Genomic DNA, 5,726 nt, shown 5'->3' with positions numbered 1-5,726 from the left:
TTCACACAAGGTTGGCGCCCGGGGCGACACCTACAACGTGCTGACACGAGGAAAGTTTCCGACCGACTTCTCATACACAAACAGCAGTTGCCCGGCGTTGCCTGGTGAAACGTTGTTGTGATGCCTCGTGTAAAGAGGAGAAATGTGTACCATCACGTTTACGACTTTGATAAAGGTCGCGTTGGTCGAGATCCAATGACTGTTAGCAGAATATGGAATCGGTGGGTTCAGGAGGGTAATACGGAACGCCGTGCTGGATCCCAACGGCCTCGTATCACTAGCAGTCGAGATGACAGGCATCTTATCCGCATGGCTGTAACGGATCGTGCAGCTACGCCTCGATCCCTGAGTCAACAGATGGGGACGTTTGCAAGACAACAACCATCTGCACGAACAGTTCGACGGCGTTTGCAGCAGCATGGAGACCATGGTTGCGGTTACCCTTGACGCTGCATCACAGACAGGGGCGCCTGTGATGGTGTACTCAACGACGAACCTGGGTGCACGAATGGCAAAACGTCATTTTTTTTTGGATGAATCCAGGTTCTGTTTACAGCATCATGTTGGTCGCATCCGTGTTTGGCTACATCCAGGTGAACGCACATTTGAAGTGTCTATTCGTCGTCGCCATACTGGCGTATCACCCGGCGTGATGGTAGGGGGTGCCATTGGTTACACGTCTCGGTCACCTCTTGTTCGCATTGACGGCACTGTGAACGGTGGACGTTACATTTAAAATGTGTTACGACCCGTGGCTCTACCCTTCATTCGATCCTTGCGACACTCTACATTTCAGCAGGACAATGCACGACCGCATGTTGCAGGTCCTGTACGGGCCTTTCTAGATACAGAAAATGTTCGACTGCTGCCCTGGCCAGCACGTTCTCCAGATCTCTCACCAATTGAAAACGTCTGGTCTATGGTGGTCGAGCAACTGGCTCGTCACAATACGTCAGTCACTACTCTTGATGAACTGTGGTATCGTGTTGAAGCTGCATGGGCAGCTGTACCTGTACACGGCGTCCAATCTCTGTTTGGCTCAATGCCCAGGCGTATCAAGGCCGTTATACGGCCACAGGTGGTTGTTCTGGGTACTGATTTCTCAGCATCTATCACCCAAAATGCGTGAAAATGTAATCGCATGTCAGTTCTAGTATAATACATTTGTCCAATGAATACCCGTTTATCATCTGCATTTCTTCTTGGTGTAGCAAATTTAATGGCGAGTAGTGTATGAGAAAATGTAAGATCACAGCTTTATCTTGAGAATGTTTTTACTGTATCACACGCCTAGTTTCGGCGGCACCTTACCTCCATCCTCAGCCCCATCACTGCCAAAAGAGTATTTGGTTTCCTTGGCGCATTTACTGTGGGATCTTTGTTACTAGCGCAAGTGGGCTAGCTTTCATCGGGTGTTGTCCCCATGTGTCGCCGAAACTAGTCGTGTGACAGAATAAAGACATTCTCAAGAGAATACCTGTGGTGGTACTTTTTCTCATATATATCATCAGCTGAAGCCCCTCGTCCGTGCAATAAGGTGGACATCCGTAAATATCAGTTTTGTTTCCGAATGGTTTACTTTGTCCTCGAAAATTATGAACTTAAATGGCAACAAATTATTAAAAACAGTTACTGACTTAAAATAAATTTCTCATTAGCTGCACTAACATGTTCAGTTTCTTTCATTTAGAATCAGGAAGTTTTAGAACAAAGAAAAGTGCAGTCATCAGCTAATACAATCAGGAGTTGGCTTTGTCGTGTTAGCCTGCGCATGTTACTGATTGTTAGTAAATTTTTTTTTTCAGACAATTATCTACTCGAGTTACTCATATTGTTACAGCGTTCGTTTCGTCTATAAATTATGAATTTTCTTTCTGCGTTCATATTTGTGCCATTGGATTCACTGTTTATCAGTTTGCCAGCGAAAGAGAAACTCGATATACTGTTGAGCCTTCTCGAATAATATTTGTTAGCACCGCCGTCTGTGTATTAAGTTTAGAGCTGTTCATTGATTCTAATAAAGCATAGGATACTGTTTCTTTTTTTTTTTCATTAGATAATATGGGAATAACAGTCGTTGCATACTCTATAGATCTCTCCATTCAGTGTGATGTGTTAACTGTACCTGGGTAGCGTCTCTCATGTACTACGGTTACATCATACGACCCAAGACATACTCGCGCCGCGAAAACTGCCACCTGAACGAGAGAGCGCATTTCGTAACTGGTCTTATCTGGTCGTGCTAGAGATATCAGTATCACAATTCATACAGGTGTAAGATCCACTCACTTTTGCATCAGGCGGCATGATACGGATTAATATTAAGAAGTATCTGGAGCACCTTCTGATACGCAGTGAATAAATTTGGCCGTGTTATACAACGAAGAAGCTGATAACAACAAAGTAGCAGCAGTGTAATCAGCGGGCAAAAACACAATGACGATTGGAAATAAACATGACGGCTACAAGTGTTTGAGTGCAGACTGTTACCGTCTTAGTGAGTGGACCACTGTAACATTACCACGGCATAAAGTTACTTGGCAACCGCCAAATTACTGGGACGTAGGATTTCCCGTTTTCTTCTACCCTTTCCGCTCCCCGTTCCCCACCCCTTCCTCATTCTCTCTCGAGCGTCACATTAAGTCGCGAGTAGTTGGTCGTTGTGGTCTGTCCGGCAGAAGTGTCTTCTGTAGTTGATGAACTTACTAAGCAATTTTACGCCACAAATAGGTAAATTAGCACAATACAGAGTTTTACGTAAATTGAAGGCAGAGGAATGAGAGAAGCAGTCATGCATCACGAATAGACAAATTAGTGCGATGTAGAGTTTTATGTAAATTGAAGGCAGAGGAAGGAGAGATGAAACGAAAGGAACTGATAATATCAGCTGCATTGAGACTTCACACCGAATCAGCGGTGACGAGCGACAATGTGTGCTGGACCGGGACTCGAACCCGGGATCTCCTGCTTACTAGGCAGTTGTGTTAACCACTACGCCACCCGGACACACTTAATCGCAAATGTGCTGGCTATTTCGGCACGCTCCTCCGCCGACTCGTACTCCCACGTAGCGTAACCATTTATCCCCAGTCCCCAAACAAGTCCACCGTGCTCACGATTAACACTGTGTGCTGGTGTCGCAGTGGTTAACACAACTGCCTAGTAAGCGGGAGATCCTGTGTTCGAGTCCCGGGCTGTCACGGCACACATTTTCACTCGTCACCACTGATTCCGCATGAACTCCTGATGCAGCTGGTATCATCAGTTCCTTTTCCCTTTTCCCTTTTTCCCTTTTCCCTTTTTCCCTTTTCCCTTTTTTCCTTTTCCCTTTTTTCCTTTTCCCTTTTTTCCTTTTCCCTTTTTTCCTTTTCCCTTTTTTCCTTTTCCCTTTCCTTTTTCCTTTGCCCTTTCCTTTTTCCTTTGCCCTTTCCTTTTTCCTTTTCCCTGTTTCCCTTTCCTTTTCCCTGTTTCCCTTTCCTTTTCCCTTTTTCCCTGTCCTTTTCCCTTTCCTTTTACCTTTTTCCCCTTTCCTTTCCCTTTCTCTTCCCCCTCCACTTCCAATTTACATAATATATATCACAGCTGCGGGTTCCGTGTAGTGTCTGTTCTTTCGGGCATGTCATAATATGCAATATAGAGTCATGTAGCCTGTGGGTTGAAAGTCGTCCAAAAATTTGATACTACTACCAGTGCTTTCATCTAATAATCGATTTTTCAACACAGTGATATCCTATTCCTGTTCAGAAAGCGTCTATTCCAATTTTCTCTCGAATTTCGTGTAGCTGTTCTTCACTGTTACTTTTAACCAGTGACGTAATCAGCGGACTGGGCGTCCAGAGCAAATATTGACACTGATCCCCTCTCCTCTGGGAACATCACCCCTTTTTTTTGTTTAATAATCATAACCGCTTTGTAGTGAACAACACGATGTTACAATAAAGTAAAAGATACACACTGCACTACTCTTTTTTCCGTATGATTCAGTTCAAAGAGCGGAACAACGTGCGCTTCAGTTGGTATTGCGATAGTACCGCAATTTGTTTTTTATCGTCTCACTGCTGTTCAGTGTAAAGATGTAACAAAGACACCAACGAACACAAAATCTGCTCTTTAAACTTTCGTTGAGTTGGCTCACTTGGCATAGCGAGAGCGACTTCCCTATAGTAGACGAAAACAAGAAACAAACGGCTCCGTACCTGGGAGAGTTGTTCTCATGGAAGTGCCGTTCAGCACAGTGAAGTCCGAACCTCCTAGTGATTTCCTTTCACATAATTCAGCTTCCTTCTCAGTTCAGTACTCTCCAGTCAGTTCCCTCATTCTTACCGCTTGTCGATGTTAGCACGTATCCATGAAACACAATGGGTCGCGGATTCGGATGATTCTGGAAAGGATGGGGGGTGTGGTTTCCACGGTCCGATGGGCTCGGCGGCGCCACAGGGAAAAGCGAATAGTGAGAGACAGCGAGAGTAGGCGATAAAGAGGGCGGAGGGAGACTCGCGTGTGAACAACCTCGTCGCGCCTTGCCGGAAACGAACGTGGGCCAAGAAGCGCCGCTGCTTTCTTGTCAAGAATGTGTCTGCCGTCCCGACCGGAAGAGGCCACGCCTGCTGGCGCGTCAGGGTCCTGCGCTGCTCGACCAAGCGAGCGGAGTGCTCGGGTGAGTACAACGGAGTGTTTTCGGAATAAATGAGAACCAGGAAACCCAGCGCGTCATTTTTCTTTCACATCCTTCTCCGAACAAGAGTGTAATTTGGACTGAATAGTGTCATAGTTTCCTCAGAATTAATGAGGTCCTTGGAATAACGTACCGCGACAAAGTATTCCACCTTCCTCCGCCTCCTCCTCCTCCTCCTCCTCCTCCTCCTCCTTCTTCTTCTTCTTCTTCCTTCAAGTTTGTAGCGTTTGCCTGTTACGTCCTTTCTTTCAGTGCTTCTGTTGTCTTTGATCAGATCTCTCCACCTCGTTCTTGGTCTACCTACTGACCCATTGACCGATAATTCATTATTGTTTTGGGCATTATTTTTCATTCGTTTTTGTTACATGATCCCTCGATTTTTTTTCTGTACTCCTTGGTGTTTTTATTTAGACTTTTAAGTTCTGGTTTTGTCCGATTGTTATATTCCTTATATCGCACAATATGTATAGTCAGCTTCCCTTCTTAAAAATCGTAGCAGCTTCTATTCATTTCCAGCTGTTATTGTCGAAGTCTCACTCCCATAAAATGTGGATAGTATTCAGATTGCTATGTAGAAATTTATTACGGTTTCTTTCCTCACCGTTTTATTCCGTATTCTGTACATGGTCTATTAATGTAATTCAATCTTTGTTTTTTTGGGATGTCTTTTTCCTTTGTTTATGAGATTTATTATTCGTATAAGCGGCACTCAAGCGAAATCGAGAAAGATGGAAGAAACTGTTTATCGTTCCAGAAATAATCGCCATGACTTTCAACATATTTACCTGTCTTTGAGACAAGACGGACAGTGCTTTCATGGAAAGATTTTTGCGGTTGCCTATGACACTATGGTTGTACCCAGCCGTGCACCTCTTCAACCGGAGCAAATCGACGGACACTAATGTATTTCGTACATCCATATTTAAATTGGGTGAAGGTGGGACACAGCTGGTATAATTTTTTTTATTAAAAATGTAACTCCTCCAGCTGTACTTCAGATTTTATATTTACTTGGTTACTAGTTTCGACGTTGCATCAACGCCATCTTCAG

The 5,726-nt window shown here is 44.5% G+C and overlaps 1 non-coding gene across 1 annotated transcript; it reads right to left on the bottom strand.

Moving 5' to 3' along the window:
• Positions 1–2,932: 2,932 nt before the first annotated feature.
• Trnat-agu (transfer RNA threonine (anticodon AGU)) lies at positions 2,933–3,006 on the bottom strand. Its single transcript has one exon. It is a non-coding gene; the product is annotated as a tRNA-Thr (tRNA).
• Between the last annotated feature and the right edge of the window lie 2,720 nt (positions 3,007–5,726).

The sequence above is a fragment of the Schistocerca serialis genome, chromosome 2 (assembly GCF_023864345.2).
Source record: "Schistocerca serialis cubense isolate TAMUIC-IGC-003099 chromosome 2, iqSchSeri2.2, whole genome shotgun sequence".
NCBI lineage: Eukaryota > Metazoa > Arthropoda > Insecta > Orthoptera > Acrididae > Schistocerca > Schistocerca serialis.
The sequence above is the reverse complement of the archived record's forward strand: the minus strand, read 5'-3'. Positions and strand labels throughout refer to the sequence as shown.